This window comes from Passer montanus, unplaced genomic scaffold, assembly GCF_014805655.1.
Source record: "Passer montanus isolate IOZ18808 unplaced genomic scaffold, ASM1480565v1 scaffold2, whole genome shotgun sequence".
Classification (NCBI taxonomy): domain Eukaryota; kingdom Metazoa; phylum Chordata; class Aves; order Passeriformes; family Passeridae; genus Passer; species Passer montanus.
Genome location: NW_024366591.1, coordinates 22,814,952 through 22,832,244, shown reverse-complemented (window position 1 = coordinate 22,832,244; position 17,293 = coordinate 22,814,952). Strand labels below are relative to the sequence as shown.

Below are 17,293 nucleotides of genomic sequence, written 5' to 3'. Positions count from 1 at the left end.
TATGTATGTGCACAACAGCACTGGAGGTAAGTTCCACATACATGTAGAAGTGACCTACAGAACCCCACTGCCATGCTGAAAACTAATTTTATCCTGTACATTTTGATAGGTACTTGAGTATTCTTATTTTTTCCTCTTTGGCTGTAGCACATTTATCTTTATTTGCAGGTATGTGTGTATGTACTGTACACATACAAACATGTATAAAAACAAGTCATGCAAGTCTTGAATAGATTAAATGTCATGGCAATGCACTTAAATGGAATCAAATGCAGAAATTTTCAGGCTCAAGTCAATGTTTAACATCATTAATGTGATTCTTCAGCTATCCTTATAAGTATATGCACCAAGAAACCTAAATTCTGCAATCTTTGTTGAATTTTCCCAAAAAAATTGTAGGAAAGTAAGGTACCTTTACCATGCAAAAACCCCAGAGCTGAGTTCAGGACTGATGTGTTCAAGAAGAGGCATTTCTTAATAGACTTCAGTGCCCACATGTTTCAGCTATCTGCAGAAATATAATTTCTTTTCAGTTTCATTCCTTTCTTCTTACATTGTCATTATGATGAATTGCCTCCAATTCCATAAATCACTGCAGTTCTCAATATATTCATAAAAAGTAACTCACCAAATAGCAAGTTTCAATAATATTTTTCTGTCACAGTTGACACAGTCTTTCTTAGAACTGATCCTACTGACTGTTTTCCCAGTTGAGGCCAGAAATTAGAAGATATAATACTAGTTGGTTGATGGTTTACAAAATATTTTTTTACTCTAGTGAGTACAAACATACAGAATAAACAATAGCTTCCTAAAACTTGAAAAATCCTCATGAACTGTGAATTCTTAAAAAAAATATGTGTAGAGAGAATTGGCTCTACCAGTCCATTAGTGTAATCAATGTAAAATAAGATAGCAAAAATTCACACTTGGAACCAAGAGCAGCATAGGTCCCCAGGACTCCACTAGCCATCCCTATTCAAATTAGTATCTCAGGTGATATGAAATAAGGAGCTAAGACTTCTCAAAATACATGACTAGATATGGTTGTTCCTCTTCTACTACTGCCAGCTAGTGAGAAAATTCCACATAGTCTAGTCACATAATTTAAGGCCTGAAGAGACTACTCGGTTATTTGCTGTTCCCTCTAGTACATCGCATGTCATTAAGTTTCATCCAATTGTCCCTGTGCTAAACTCATGAACCTGCCAAAAAAAAAGGCATTGGATTTTGATTTGAAGAATTTAAAGTGCAGCAAATCCACTTCCTAGCTTGTCCTGAAGGTTTATGTACTTCACTAATGAGTTGCTCCCCCTTGAAATTTCTGCAGGATCAGCTGCCTTCCTCCTCTGTGCCTTTTTATAGCTAGCATGTGCTTCCTAGGAAGACAGATTTCAATCAAACCACCTCCCAGAAATGTCTATATCCACCTGCAGAGAATATTCTTCAGCCTTCAGGATCACTTGCATGTATCTGTTCTGCTGTCTTCAGTTTCTCATCCTCCTGTTTCCCAAACAGCCTCTGTGTTGACTGCCAAAGTGAGCAGCACTGTCACAGAGGGAGAAGCTGTCTCCCTGGTCCTGTGTTTTGAACAGCCCAGCACAGCTTTAGCTGGCACTGTCTGCAGAGGGCTGTTGCTGAAATCTCTGCACAGACACCTCTCCAGGTCCAAAGTCCATGTTCTGCAGTCGTGTCCATCCTTCTTTGGTCCTGCATTGCACTGTCATTGGAAAATCACTGAACAGCCTTGCTTATCACATTGTTGCTATCCCTCAATTTAACAGTCTGATGATTCCTGTATTATCTCCACATTTTCTCAGTAATTAACTTAAATTGTTGCTAAAAATAAGCACTAGTTTCAGTCTTATGACTGTCTTGACAATATCTCGCTTAATCTATGAGGGCTCCTCAGCTGCAAAGAGTTGAGAAAAAAGAAGGACTTTTCTTTTATCTTGATTTTGACCTATAACACTACTTCTACTCAAAGCAGTACTAATATATAAATCAGAACACAACAGTGCTGACAGAGCATCTCAACAGCCACTGATCACACTGATGTACATCAATCATCTCTTTAGCCAGCTTTTCCATGTTATATTAGTACAAGTTAACTATGCCTACTGGCTTTGAAAGATTTGCCATAGATATTTGCCATCATCCTTCTCAGATAGTAAAGGTCTGTAAGAGTCTCCACCAGGTAAAAATTAATTATTCTTTTTTACAGGTACACAGAGCTATATTTTCAAAATTTATTTTTAATGCTTTATTTTCATTAAACTCATTTTTTCTCTTTTTTCTTTTGTTTCCCTAATATTTTTTTTTGTTTTTACATAACCTGCCATTTATTTGATGACTATATAATTCTGTAGAAATTTTTTGTGTGCATGTATGTGTACATATATATGCACATATAAATTTTTTTTCCACTTCATCTTTGAGTAATGGAGTCTTTTCTTTCTGACTATTTGGTACACCACTACTTCACAGAGTTAGCAAGCTGTATAATTGCACCAAGAACACAGAAAGTAGTAGTGTCTTAAACAAGGGACATGTTTTCACTGACATAGACTTAGCAAAGCCTTACCTCTGTTACAAAATCAAGAATCTCAATGACTGCATGAATTTTCAGTTTTCTCATTCAGAATATGACATACACAGTTCCCTGGGACTGCAATATGCTGGCCCACCCTGAACTACAAAAGACAGCAAGAGAGGAGGCTAAAGACATTCCTTTTTCTTCTTGCCCTTCTAATGCCCTGTCCTTGCAGCCAGGCACCTCCAAAGACAAAGCAATGCTAGTCAAGGCTGAAGAAAGTGTTTTCACACAGGAAGAGACCTCAAAAGGGGGGAAAAAAACCCCACCACAACACCTTTAAGATCTATAAGATCTATAAATTTTGAAACTGAGGTGAAAAATATCATTAACTGCTCAGAAGTCATTTCACAGGCAGCAGAATAAAGCCTTTGCTTATGTACTGAAGGAAATCCAAAACCCAAGTTGAAGCAACCCATTCCCTGGCCAGTACAAAGTTTGTACACATAAGTCACTTTCTTCCTTGTGCAGATAATGTGTCCAATAAAGCAAGGTTTTAAGTATTGCTGTCTGTCAGGGGAGAATGAATCTATTCAGTGAAGAAGCATGGAATATTTCACAAATTTCAACTCAGAAAAAAAATAAAGGCATGGGGAGACAATTGTAAGGATATATTGTAAACATTGGAAACTATTATCAGGTGAATTATCAGCTTATCAGTGTCTCATACTCATTTATCTGTACAAAACAGAAGCTACTAATACAAGTCATGAATATCTCACCCACTCTTCAGCTTCCTCTGCCAAACCTCACCATTCACCTCAAATGTTTGTGAAGTTTTTACTCAGAAACAAATCCAGTTATAACAATAATTTTTAAGCTTTTGGAAGAAAGCAGCAGATTAATCATGAAAGAAATGTCTTTATTCTGTTTGGTGTTTGGCCCTGCCTTCATTATCAGGAAATGGAGTCTTTAAAAAGGATGATTAATATGTTCCCAGCCCTCCCTCGTACTTTCCCACCAGGATGAAAAGCTCCATATCCCAAACATAAAGATTTGACATTTAAGAGAGCAAGAGAAAAGTTAATAGCAAGGCCAGGTGCAACAGTGCTTCTTGTCTACTTTTCTTTTCATTGTTCATAAATAAACTAGTACAGTGGTCCAAGGAGGAGCCCTTCCAGCAGAACTATCACAAGATTCATCTGAAAACAGACTTTTTTGGCTCTTTTTTTTACCTTCTCTACTAAAGGACTTGTCTATTTTCATACTTTGATTTTTCAGTGCCTGAGAAACAGTCAAAATCACTCCTGTATAGCAAATGAAGGTGTGTTAGAAGTACAGGAAGACATCATTCCAGTAGCTCCAACCCCTCATTCACTGTGAACAGTAGCTGTTAAGATATGACAACAGGAATTTTGGAGTTGTACAGTGTGCCAGAGATCCAACAGATCAAGTCACTTTTTATCCATCCAGTAATTTTCAACACTACCCACAGTTGCTAAATTAAAGCTGAGCGGGTCAGCTAGCCTTGTTACAATCTGTGCTTTTATTCAGCTTTCTAAAAATGCCTAATCTGACCAGAGCCTTGTGTAAACTCACTATCTAAAAAGCTAAGTCTTGTTTTAAAAGGACTGCCTGTTCCCCCAGCAACCCTGTGTTTTATTTAACATGAATTATGAATCATGCAATGCCCCTGTGTCACCATTTTGCACCAGTCATTCTCAAGGATTTACAGGGAGTGGGCACAGATGATGTGGCTGGATGAAGTAACATGGATTTGCAATTATCCCCTGGTATACACTTTCAGTCACTGGCATTAGGAAATGAGAGTTCATTGCACAGAGCTAAGCTGCTTTGGGAAAATACTCAGGAAGCATGTGGAAGAGATATTAAAAAAAGCATTTCAGCTACCCCTCACTGGTGCCAGATGCTGAGTAGCCAGCAAAAGCAAATTATTTTTAGGTTGCTGCTCATCATCTGTCCTCGGGTCAAGAGTTTATGCCCTTCAGGGAGGGGAGGCAGGGCACACTGGGAGGCAGCAGGGTGATGCTTCTGCTGTAGATTGAGCTTCCTTCTCTTTCCTTTTGAGTACATGATAATCTTTAATGGGAGTACTCTAGATGGGAGAAGAGTCTGTGGATAGAAGCAAAGAAGTCAGAGACTTGTGAAAAGACAATTCACTCATTTCTCACGCTGATTTATACTCTGTGTATCCAGAATTTTTCTGCCATATTCTTAAACCATGTACTGTATTAGATTTCAGGGCCCATTTAACCAAAACATGTTCTTCTGTATGGATAGATCCAACACAGCTCTCGTTAATTTGCCACTAGATCCTGCTGTAATGCTAATAAAAACCAAGATATTTTTCCAAGATCAAGTGAGTCCCCCTCAAATACTGTAAAACCCATGAAGAGAAACTTTTCTGGAGAGACAAGAGACTGTATGAGAAGCTCCAGTGAAAGGAACCACTCAAAATCCTGTAAGCTCTCATATTGAACTAATATTGATATAACATTTTAATTATATGCTAGCAAATGTGCTTCATATATTAAACACATACCTTTACACTTTCAGCAGGCCTGTTCTCACTCATATTTGGTGTGCAAATGTTATTATTTGTAAAAGTGCTTGCTCCTATGCATAGCTTCACATTACACAAAGAAGAGAGGTATGCAAAGGTCCTAGGGTGAGAAGGAGAACCAGAACATTTCGTTCTCAGTCACTGACTCAGCTTAAGGTCAGTAGCAATCAAAGTTGTTTCCAGATGAGTGGAGTTCAATGGTTCACATGAAATAAATCATCACTCTAGGCAGTCAGATCCACACAGCCAATCACTGGTGTTCCCACAAAGCAACATGAAGAAAAGAGAATCCAGAAGCTTGTTCCTGAGCATACGTCCTGCAAAATCCCTTGCTGCTAGCTCCTATCCTGAGTAGCACTAGCATAATGGGGAAGAGGAACCATGTATCCACCAAATTTCTTGAGCCTATTAAATGAATCAAGAGATTTCCTTTTGCCAGCATGTGAGATGGTCCTTGTCAAGGGAAGAAAACCTTCAAATAAATGAAGCCTTTATTTTGAAGAAATAGGAACTTGCTTCTGTACACCTCAGGAAGTAATTGGCATCAACACAAAACGAGTAAAAAATACCACCAAAGTTGGTAGTGTCACAACTTTGAAACAAGGCAGGAAGTGAAAAATGCCCCACCACTATCAGCCAGTCCCTATATGCTGATCACTTTTGTCTTGGCCAGCTTTAGGGGAAGCTCTTCTTCAATCTGACAGTGGCTTCCAAGATATCATTTCTCTGCCACTGACCCACAGACAAGATTTACTAGTGACAGAAATCCAGTGTCATGGGCCAGCACTTGGTCCAAACCATCTGTCACTAAGAAGTCAGTAGCTAATGAATGCCTTTCTTCAAGGGAACAGATTTCAAACTTCAGGTTCTTCTACTCAAGGCGCACATATGCCCAGCTCTGAGCTCCCCCTCAGTCTAAGACCCAAAACAATGAAGGAAAAGAACCAGAGAAAATAGAATGTAGAGAATGAGGAGAGAGGAGTCTTTGATCCTGACCCCCTGAAACTCATAACAGCATCACTGTGCAATGCAAGGCAACACTGATGTGGACAGATTTTTCAGGTGCTTGTCAAGAAGCTGAGCAGACGTGATTTTGGGCTCCTTTGTCATGCAATCAGTCTGGGTCACTCAAAGGTATTGCTGCACATGGCAGAATTCCTGAGAAATTTTTACTTTACACAGATGTGACTGGGATAAGCCTTAGTACTAACAAAGTAAACTGAGGCCGGTTATTAAGGCACATGAACTCTGTGATTTCTGACAACAATCAGAAGCAAACTAGCTTATATCCCAACCAGTGGTCTTTTCCTCCAAAAGGGAAAAGACTGACTCATGCCCCATGAGAATCTGAGAAAATTATAGCAATAGGAGGAAGAAAATGAGCATATTTTGAACATATTTTACATATTTGTACATATTTCCTGGTAGTTTCACACACTCAGTTGGAAAAGCTATAGATGACAAACTTTCTAGTGACCTTTCTGCCATAAAATTTATCTAGGTGAGGTCATAATTCATATAGTTGTGCTTCAAAGCAATAATGCTGTCTGATCTTACTGTCCCAAGCTTCTCCAAATTACCATTTTATTGTTTTGTTCAGACACTCTGATTTATAAAGGAAGGAAGAAAAGTTACTGACAAACTGTTCAAGGTGTTCTCTAGACAGTGTAATGAGATCCTGGTTACGCTGTACCTCTCCCTGGAGAACAAATCATCTCAGAGTGTCTTCTTGTGGCAGCGACCTGCAATCGAGATTTTATCACAGGCTATTAAAAAGCACTGAGGATGGTTTCTTCTGGTTTTGTTTGATATTACAGCTTTGCTTTTTTTTAAAAAAAAAATATACACTGTGGCAGTGAGAGCTGCCAGAGAAGCAATTCAGAGAGGAGAGCACCAATTACTGGGTACTTTTAGTTCATGCTGGGTTTCACAGATTTAAGTTCAGCACCCCAAAATCAAGAGAGAAGATATACCAAACAGTGAACATCAGATACCTCATAAGCAGCCCACTTTTGTGTTAAGCCTGTCTCTTTTGGTTTGATTGACTTATGTAGGTCAGAGTCAGTCAGAGCTGAGCAGTGAAAAGGGAATCCAGCAGCAGTCACACAGCTTTCCTCACAGATAGGCTGGCAAGGCAATAGGTTGACAGTGTTGTACAATCAAGTATAAATGACTCAACACAAAATTTGCAACTTGAAACTTATAATTGCTTTGGCAATCCATTTCTATGGCAGCAGCTACTTTCCTGCAGCTACTTCAGTGACTAGTAATATCAACTATTATTACCAAAAGACGCCTCTCCTCATGACTCAACCACCAGAAGCACTCACTACACGTGCCAAGTGTTTAGAAATGTTACCTACACTCCTGAACAGAGTCTCTATTGACATATGAATAAATTCAGTATTTCTGTGCTTTCAAACTTTTGTAGTGAGTATTTGAAGGTCAAAGAAAGAAGAATCATCTGAGATTTACTCAAATAAGCCTAGCTCAGCAGTTTCTATGGCACAGGAAGAATAACCATAGTAATGCAAGGAAGAAAAAGAGGCTCAAGGGGAGACCTTATCGCACTCCACAACTACATGAAAGGAGGTAGGTGGTGAGGATTGGTCTCTTTTCCCAAGTAACACAGGAAAGGGCAAGAGGAAACAGCCTCAATTTGTTCCAGGAGTGGTTTATATTGGATATCAAGAAAAAATTCTTCACCAGAAGAGTTGTCAAGCATTGGAACAGGCTGCCCAGACAAGGGTTCACTATCTCTGAAGGTATTTAAGATGTGCACATGTGGTTCTTGGAGCGTGGTTTACGGGTGAATTTGGCAGCTCTGGGTTAACAGTGGGACTCAATGACCCCAAAGCCTTTTCCAGCCTGAACAGTTCTGTGATTCTGTGCCGGCTCACAGAAAGTCACCTGGTGCCTGTAGTGTGAGCAGGAATTATACCGCAGGGACACCACTGAAGAATCAGTCTTGAACACTGAGCATTCCTACCAGAGTGAAGCACGAGAATATGCAGAAGGCAAAGAGAACCATACCAGAGTCATCCTCCTTGAGACAGGAGCTGTGTTCATATCACATCTGCCAATTTACCTGGGGTAGCTTCTGTATGGTGCAGTATGGATGCCCTGAGAGCTGCTGCTTTAGAAGACACATGTGATAAAGGGGGGGAAGGGTGTTCAGAGTCTTCTCTCTTCTCAGGCAGATGATGCTACCAGTAAAAAATACATCAGTTGCTCAGTTATCCATCCCAGCACTCATCTGATTTATTTCCCAAGAAAAAACACTAGTTTGTTTCTGCTACTGAAAGGTTCCAGAAATCTGGTGAGGACAAGCTCTGATGACTAATTTATCTGGTGCCTTATTCACAGCCCACATCAGGTTTCAGGGTTTGGGAATAGGAACAGGTCAAGAAATCTTATCTCTAGAAAGGCATTTACAGGAAATGTTCTGCAATACTGATGCTCAAAAAAAACAAGCAGCATTTGTTTTGAATAGAACAATTAAAAAAATATTTTAACATTTGCAATATTTATTCCAATTTCCTTCAAATTAAAGTAAGAAAAAATGCATTCAGTCTTAAGCTGAAGCATTCTGTGTTGAATCAAATCACAGAAAGTGGATTAATTTTTTCCATTTCGCTTTGGTTTTAATCACAGATTTTTTTTTTTTTTTTAATCAGCACAATTTTACCCCAGGGAATTTAGACTAAATAACATTAAATCAATTTTAATTAAAAGCTTTAGCTATTTCCCTGCAGGTTTGTTCCAAAATCAGAAAGAGGCATGGAAGTTACTGCCACTATTCAGCAAATAAATTTTTACTGAAATTGTAGAAAAATTTGGGTTGGAGGGAATCTCTAGAGGTCATCTGATCCAATCTCTCACTCACAGCAAGAGTGAGTGTACTGAAAGCCTCCTCAAGCTATGTTTTCAAAATCTCCAAGGATGAAGAGTCTCTAACCTTTCTGGCATTAAGCTGCCTGTGTCAGATACATTTGCTCCATGAAATAGTTTTTGTGGTGGTCTCCCACTGTGGGCTGTGACCTACAGTTATCAGAGGTAAAGTCATAATGGCTGCAAGTAGAACAAACTTCACCTGGTTATTCCTCTGGATTAGAAGTAAACATGGACAGCTTTTAAGGAAAAAGTGAGTTTTTCTGAGCTGCAAACTTTCACAAACCCATCTTTAGGAAAACAGAAATTAATGCCCTCATAAACAGCAACAGTTCATTAGCTTACCAAATCCTCATTCAACTTACTCTTAGGATTGTAATTAAAGAATACTAATAGCTTTTATCTAGCACATCCCTGAAGTAAGATCTGAATCAGACTCTGGAGGTATCGATCTCCCTTTGCTGTGTGTGGAAGGAGCTGCCAGTCAGTGAAGGGGCAACCTTGATTATTTGCCCAGATATGGTTAGGAGGAATCAAGGTCAACATTTATGTCTTTTAGGAAACATATGCCCTGTACTTTCATCCAGCAGTTAAAAAGAAACTGACGGTTTGCCATTGTTTTCCTTCTTTTCAGCTGAAAGAACCAAGCAGCTGTAACTACAACAGCATAACAGGAAAATACAAGACCATTTAAATCTTTGCTCTTGTTGCGCATTTCCTGTTCATTTTTGGTGTACTCATTTCCACACAGTTACCAAAAATTTCTCAAATCTTCCAACAGTAGTGTCATAACAATTTAAAAGGCAAGTTACATCCAGGTTTGTCAGATGCCAATAAAGACTCAACTGTTTTTATAAATCTCTAAAAATAAAGCCCACTACTCTCTACAAACTGATAGTGCACAATGGTCACATGATAAGCTGCAAAATACCAAAAATCTGATTTTTTTTCTTCTGTAATCTGTTTGCAAACTCCTATTCAACTGGGATCTTCAGATTCAGACCTTCAACATGTTTCACATACTGATAGTAATATTCTGTAGATGTAGGAATCCTTGACAATTTTCTTCCCTTGATGCCTCTAGATCCTTCTTCTGGCTTCCTTCATTGCATATTTCTTTCTGCTCACCTTCATGGTCCTCCCCACATCCCCTGCTTTCATCTGTTATGCCCCCTTCTTCCCAGCCATACATCCCAACAGACAACTTTGCATTTCCCAGTGCTTTTGTCTTGTGTTTTTTAATTCTCTGTCCATAATAGCTGCTAACATTCTTTCCTGATGGACACGATGTCATTCAGTCTTGAACATGCACTTCTCTGAAGATGTCCATAAACCATAGCTCTTCTCCTGAGAAATGCTGATTGGCCAAATGACTTAGAGAGAACAGATGTTCTTGGGGGTGAGCCTGGGGTCACCAGAGCACAGAGAAGCAGCAGGTGTTCGATACTCTCCATTCTTTGAAGACATTGTGTTTGCCAGCAGGTTTCTAAGATCATAGTTTCACAACTATCTGTAAAATGCCTCATTAATAATAGTAATAATAACTACAGTCATCAGTTCTGTCCAGTTGATCACAATTATCAGTCTTAAAATTTTCAGGGAGGTTTTTCCAGACTGAAAACTGGCAGCAGTGCACAGGGCGACAAAACCTCAATGCTTTACCACTCCTTGCTTCCTGTTTCTGGAACAGTCATCCTGCAGAGCATCTCATCTTAACAGCCTCATGCAAGAAGGGTCAGTGTCTTTTGTACAGTTTTAATTGGCTAGAAAGTATTTTCCAATTCTCAAGTCTTTGAATTCCAGCTTTGCCAAGCAAAGTAGTCCCAGCAGGGTCCCATTGGTTATTTCTGCATTGCTTTATTTGAAAGGCTCATTCACTTGAGAATGAATTATAACATGTGATAGTAATTAGCTGCGGAAGTTTCATCAAATTCTAAATAAATTCCTTGTGATCAAAATCATATTAGGTAAAAAAATACAAAAAAATTGATAAACAAAGGCTTCTGCAGGAGTTCATTGTATGAAGAAAAGTTAATGAAAGCACTGTGTCCTCAAGAACTTCCCCGAAGAATAGAAAAGCAGCAGGGACAGAAAGGCAGCAATAACAGTAGGATTAACATGCTCTTAAAAGGAAACAGAAATTAAAATAAGAGAGGATTGAGGAGCTGGCCAGAGGATGTGGATGGCAGAAGGTTGACTCACTCCAAGACTCCTGGGCCTGGAGGTTACATGATCACTCCTCAGCCTTCTTTAAATGCACTGAGATGAAGTAGGCTGGATTATTCAGTGCAAAAAATACAGCTCTACTGATCTTAGTCTACCTCACTAGGATAGTTCTGTTTTACACCTGTCCTACTCATTAGACTAATTCTTGATACCAGCAGGTTGGCTTTACACCAGACATTACAGAACACATTTTTGATACCAACAGGTGTTTGGTTGGCTTTACACCAGACATTACAGAACATTGCTTGTCCATTTAATTCAGATTTTGAAATAAAATAATCCACATCCATTTGGGGTTTTTTAAAATATTCTTTACACTCTATGCAGGAAGGTAGGAGGGGTGGGGAAAAGGGGAAGGGCAGGGGCAGGCCTTTTGCAAAAGGATGAAAACCATTTGAATTTCTATATTTTGTTAAAAAGAAAATGAAGTATGAAATTTAGAGGAGCAAATTTTCTCAGTGAAAATCAAAATCCACTGGACTATGATACAGTCTCAAGTTATCCCTTAGGGGATTCATAAATCTTCTGTTAATTTGAGGAAAGATACGCTCTAGGGAGATAATACTCCTAATGGAATTGACAAAACAAGTGGAAAATGTCTTTTCAGTCAGATTCACACTCTTGCTTACTCAGGAGGAATGCAGACACAACTGAGAGCTCAAGGCAAGGAGTTTTCTTGAGGTTTCTTAAGAACTGGAAGCTGGAATAATCATCTTAGTCATCAAAAGATGAGTATTTAATTGGACCAGCCATGTCCTCTATTTTAGAATCAGAGCATGCAATGCTACCTATAAGCCATATTTATTGAAGACAGCTTTGTCATTTGGAAGAATATAAATAGAACCTTCCTAAAGCAGAAGAATTTTCTGTCCAAAAATCTCTTTTCTAATTTGAATGTGGAAAAGACAAATATGTATAAATGCAAAGAAATGAGGAGCAGCAGTAAATGAAAAGCCTTTCAATGAAATATTTCTCGTCTTAGTGCACAAAGGTTTCATGCTGTTCATCCAATAATGAATGACCACACTTGCAATCTAAGGATATTTTCTCTGGAGAGAGTGCTATTCAGAAGACTTCAGCTCCATCTGTGAAGCAAGGTACCTAGCTTTGTCTTGAATAAAATAGTGCCAAATTTGTTGCTGTGATGATGGGACAGTCCTACAACAAAGACCATACAGAAGACAAAGCAGCTTGCTATCCTGAATGGTACTTTCCCAAATAATTTGTCTCTGGGTATCAGGGAGGAGAAACATTGAAACTTTTAGCAGGGGAAAATAATATTTCTCTAAAACGCAGAGGTGAAGAACTCAGTCCACGTCAAGGTCAGATAAATTCAGCAGCTGGAATGGGCTGTGCTCTTTTCTGCATCTGTGATCTTCACCAGGTGAATCAATATGAAAACATGACCAAAATCTTGATATTTGGCATCCAGCTGACTGGATTTGCCAATAATTCAGTCAGTGCATTTATAAAGACCTTTGTGATGATCTTCAGGATTCAAGAATAAAATTCAAATTTCTTTGAATTACATCTTCAAACCAAACAGAAAAAATACATTTTTTACAACCTTCTTTCAAAGCACAACCATGGGTTTTCAGCATGATATAAACTTTTGCTTTTACTGGAATATGATATTCAAAGCTACAAAGCACTTTCAAACAATATTATGTTGAAACCCCAAATCTCAGAGCAGCAAGGACATACTGAGAGTTAATATAGCCAAAGCATTCTTGACACCACTTCATTTTTCCCAGTTGGTGTGCACATTGTCTGCATGCCAATAGCTCTTACACAGCAAAGTGTGCCTGAAATAAGTCTCTAGGACAGCTCTCAGAGCTGCTGGAATGATCAGGCAGGAAGGTTTTGCTGCTAGGTCACTAATTAAACACTAGCCTCGAGATAATAATGACTAATCTCTTTTAGCTGGTGTTTAGTATCCCGTGCAAAGCAGTGCAGTGGTTTCAGCCCTGTTTCCAGCAGCCAGAAGTGACAGTACAGAATGAACTAGCACACCAGCAAATTTGTTAGATTGTTTGCTTATTTATTTGTTGCATTGAAAGTCTCCAAAGGCAGAAGGATATAAAGGCTATGGAAAAGAAACTCAAATGGCACAACTGTGACATTTGCTAATGATGCAAAATGTTAGAACAATGGCATGGGTGAGCTTCAGGACTATCCATAGGCCTAATTAGCTGTCTCATAGCTGTCAGGGCAAGAAACTGTATTCTAGTTTTCTTATACCAGGGCCCAAGAAAACCAGGCTTTTCTTCTACTCACATGTAAAGAGGGTCAGGACCTATGTTCTTTCTCTCCCATTCCATTGTCCTGCAGCAACATATGCTATGTCCTGTTCTTCAGGGATGTCCTCTCTCATCTCCTGTCTAAAATCCACCTTCTACACCTCCAGCTCAGCCACATTCCTTCTTCTTTAGGAAAGCAAAGGCTTTGCCTTGATTTGGAGAAGCCCTGGCTGGGGTAGGAGACCTGACCTGCTCCTGTTCCAGTGGAGAGCTCCCACCCCATGCTGTGAGTCTGTCACTCCACCCACCCACCCCAAGTTGGCTGTCAGGCACCACTGCCTGATGTCGGGCTGTGGGACCTCCTCCACCAGTCCCTCTGCAAAGTTTTCACTCTAAGAGTTCATAAAGTAATTATTCTATTATAAGAGCTTTGCACTGCCAAGTGCAACATTAAATCCCACAACTATGTACAATGGTAAAGGAAACTTCTGATCATTACAGTAAATGTATCTCTAAATGCAATTTGAAATCCCTTTGGTATTTCTTCAGGTATGCTGCTTTTTTTTTTCTTTTATAATAAAGATTAAATTGCTAGAAAATTCGGTTCTGAAGAATTGACCTTGGAATGAAATTCAAACCCTTACATACCTGGACTCTGCAGTGGAACCAGTTACTTCCTCTTGCTAGCTCCTGCATTTCTCAGAGAACTGCAGTTGAAGATAAAGGCAGCTGGTGAGAAGGAGCAGTCAGACAAATGTGTACACTTATGATACTTTCTGTCTAGAGGATTTCAGCTTTTTTCCTACATTCCTTTGGTGAAAATATGGAAATGTTAAACTTCCAAAGCAGCCTGGACTTTCCTCTGGACCTCTTAAGAGATAAAGACTCTCAAGACCTGGATAGGAAATGACCTTTAAAAACCCACAAGCTGTACCCTGAAAAAATTTACCTGCTCCAAAACCCCTGCTGACGTAAAAGAAGAGAAAGAACATGAGTTGTTTTTCAATATCAACCCTGTTAAATGACATCTTACAAGCACTTCATAAAAGAAATCCACTCGACTATACAACAGCTGTAGGAATTTACTTTGCAGGCACGCATTAAGGCACACTGAAAGCTGTGCTCAACATTCCTCCCCAGTCACATGGAAGCTGGCTGCTCCTGTGCTCACACACGTGAGGCAGGAGCACTTGGCTGCAGCCTGTGGAACACTCACCCGTGACACGTGAGGGTGGCTCTCCCCCAACACCAGACTTCCCCCTGGCTTTTCCTTCCTCCTGCAAATGTCAATCCTACAGTTATCCACTTCTGAAAATATTTTCATTTATTTATCACTGCTATTTTGAACTGTATAGCGAATTCTAAACCAGTCTCAGCATATACATGAAGGGGTCTTTTTGAACTAAAACCTCGGAGGAGACAGGGAGGCTGGAACAGCCATCTTAGTGCTGAGGGAGCCTTGCAGCACAGGCTGCTTCATTAATTAATAATCCGTAAGCATTTAATTGGTACCGCTGGATAGGTTCAGAACATAGAGAGTCTGAGAAATGAGGCAGCAGGGGTAGAGCTCTTTCAGGAATGCACAGGAAAACTGTGAGCGTTTCTGTAACTTGTAGCCTGACACTGGAGCAGCACAGCTCTGCCTTCCACACAACATCCAGGGTGTTTCTGTGGGGTGCCTACATCTCATGCTTACTTCAAAAGCTGTTGTTGGTATTCTTGGGTCTGTGGAGCAAGAAGCAAGGCCCACCCTTGGGCCCTGCCCAGAGGTCTCAGAGAGCGATGGAAAAGTTTCCTGCTGACTTTGAACACAACTTTTCCTTAGCATACACTCAAGATGGAGGATAGACTTTCTGTGTAAGGGCTTGAAGGTCTGCTCCAGCAAAGGGTTTTGGTGTTGGTAAAATCTTACCCAGCTGAACGTAATGACAGTGCCCTTAAAAGGTCTTTTATTACCTAAGGGTAAGCATTAGACTTGTTGAGGACTGTTTCTAAAGCATCAGGGGAGAAGGCTGAGTCCCATTAGACACAAGGACATCACTTCCCACCCTTCCTCTGGCTAAATATGTGCATGACATAAAAGGAAGCACATACCTTCTTTTCTAAAAAATATAAGTGACCAATACAAATTAGGGCTGCTGTGTGCAGGATTGGAAAGCATCTTGGTAAAGCATCTTACTTGCATCTTCAAGTAAGCATATAAAATGTTCATTGTTCATTGGGTCAAAATCCTTCATTAAAGTACTGCTTTGCTTCCTCTACAAAAGGAACCATGTCCCTGCATTGAGGCAAACTCCCAAAGGACAGAGTGTAGGAGTGTGAGCACAGCTGCATCTTCCCAGCTGGACTGGCAGGTCCACAGCTCAGAGCTGCCACCAGGCCGGCATGGAAGCTGCCATGGTGCCCACTGCAAGGCCAGAAAGACCTGTGACACAGGACACAAAGGTGTGAAGGGAAGATGTCTGCTGCCTGAAACCTCTTCTCAGCTCCTTGCCTCAGAACAAGTCCCACTGCACACAGCAGGGACAGAACTCCTTCTCCTGCCATATCTCCAGGAAGATCCAAGAGGACTCAGAGCTTTGCCCTGTGGAAATCTGATGAATCCACAACCTTTTAAAAAACACACAGTAGTTTCAGAGAGAAGATATCTTTTGGTTAAAGTGCTTTGCCAGAAGATTTCCAACTAACTCCAATTACAGCAGGAGCTTTCAAAACTCAACAGTCCCCAGTTTCTTGATTACATGGCCTCTCCTTCAAACTTCAGCTGGGCCACAGAATCACAAACACTCTTCCTCTGCTAACCCTCTAATTTGTAATGTTCTCTGCAGTTTCCTATTTTCCTGTGACTGGTATGAAACAAAATTTAAGCTCTGTGCCCACATTATTCAGGTTGTTGCTGACTAAAAGTCTCCCTGTGCTGTCTGACCTACTGACTTTGGCTTTCAGCTACCCACTCACCATCTCACCCAGGTCTTTACAGACAGCTAAGAGAGTAATTCAGATTCTGGGTTATGTGAAATGGTTTTTATTTCATTTTGCACCACGTGCAGCCTGAGAGGAGAATTTAAGCCCCACACCCTGCTCTGTGAGCAGAGCATCATGCATGGAGCAGGCTCTGGACAGGAAGGGTGTGGGGGTCTCCAGGTAGGGCAAGCATGGGACTGCTGATCCTGTCTGTCAGAGTGCTCAAGGCACACATGGTGGGCATGCCTTTCCAGGTAAATCATCCTGCATAACTTAGGTTGCCATACCCAAAACTCCTTCCCTGTTCATGGCCTTGTTTTTCAGCTGGGCCTTTTGGAATGTTGGCATTTCCCTGCCCCAAGTGTGTGTCATGGCAATATTGAGGTGAGCACAAAATGCCTGACTTCCCAGATCAGGGCACCTGACCCCACATGCCTGGGCTCAGATACTCATTCAGGGAGCGAGCTGTGCTCTTCTAAAGAAAGATGATCAAATTCAAGGTTGAGTTGAAGGGCAGGATTGCTTATCTTTTCAGATAAGTTCCAGCTAATTCCCACCTTAAGTACATAAGGCAACAGTCCTACATATCAGTCTCTATTGTTATTTAGAATTTGTATGTACAGTTTGCATTAGGAAATCTGATTAATTTGTCTGCCAGAAAGTATCTGGCAAATATAAGGTTAACATAAAGACATAAAGACATCCCTTTGACTGCTTTATAGAAGTGGTTAAGGAATTTGCATTATTATTTCAGAGGCATTACCTTATACCTGCTGAGTTATGACAGGCAGGTAAAATAGCAAGGACATTCTAACAAACAATAACTCCTGCTGAGGAAAATGTTCACTTCTAAGA

The 17,293-nt window shown here is 40.2% G+C and overlaps 1 long non-coding RNA gene across 12 annotated transcripts in view; it reads right to left on the bottom strand.

Annotated features, from left to right (window-relative positions):
* LOC120501407 overlaps positions 1-14,497 on the bottom strand; it is a 41,527-nt gene extending 27,030 nt beyond the window's left edge. For 5 of the 12 annotated variants that reach the window (XR_005627274.1, XR_005627277.1, XR_005627284.1 and 2 more), the window contains exons 1-2: positions 1,431-1,565; positions 413-508 (exon numbers count right to left, since the gene is read on the bottom strand). This is a non-coding gene — a long non-coding RNA (uncharacterized LOC120501407). Of the gene's footprint in view, positions 1-412; positions 509-628; positions 816-1,430; positions 1,566-14,122; positions 14,296-14,423 lie in introns of those variants that run through there. The other 7 variants (XR_005627283.1, XR_005627280.1, XR_005627279.1 and 4 more) reach the window with 7 other exon arrangements.
* Between the last annotated feature and the right edge of the window lie 2,796 nt (positions 14,498-17,293).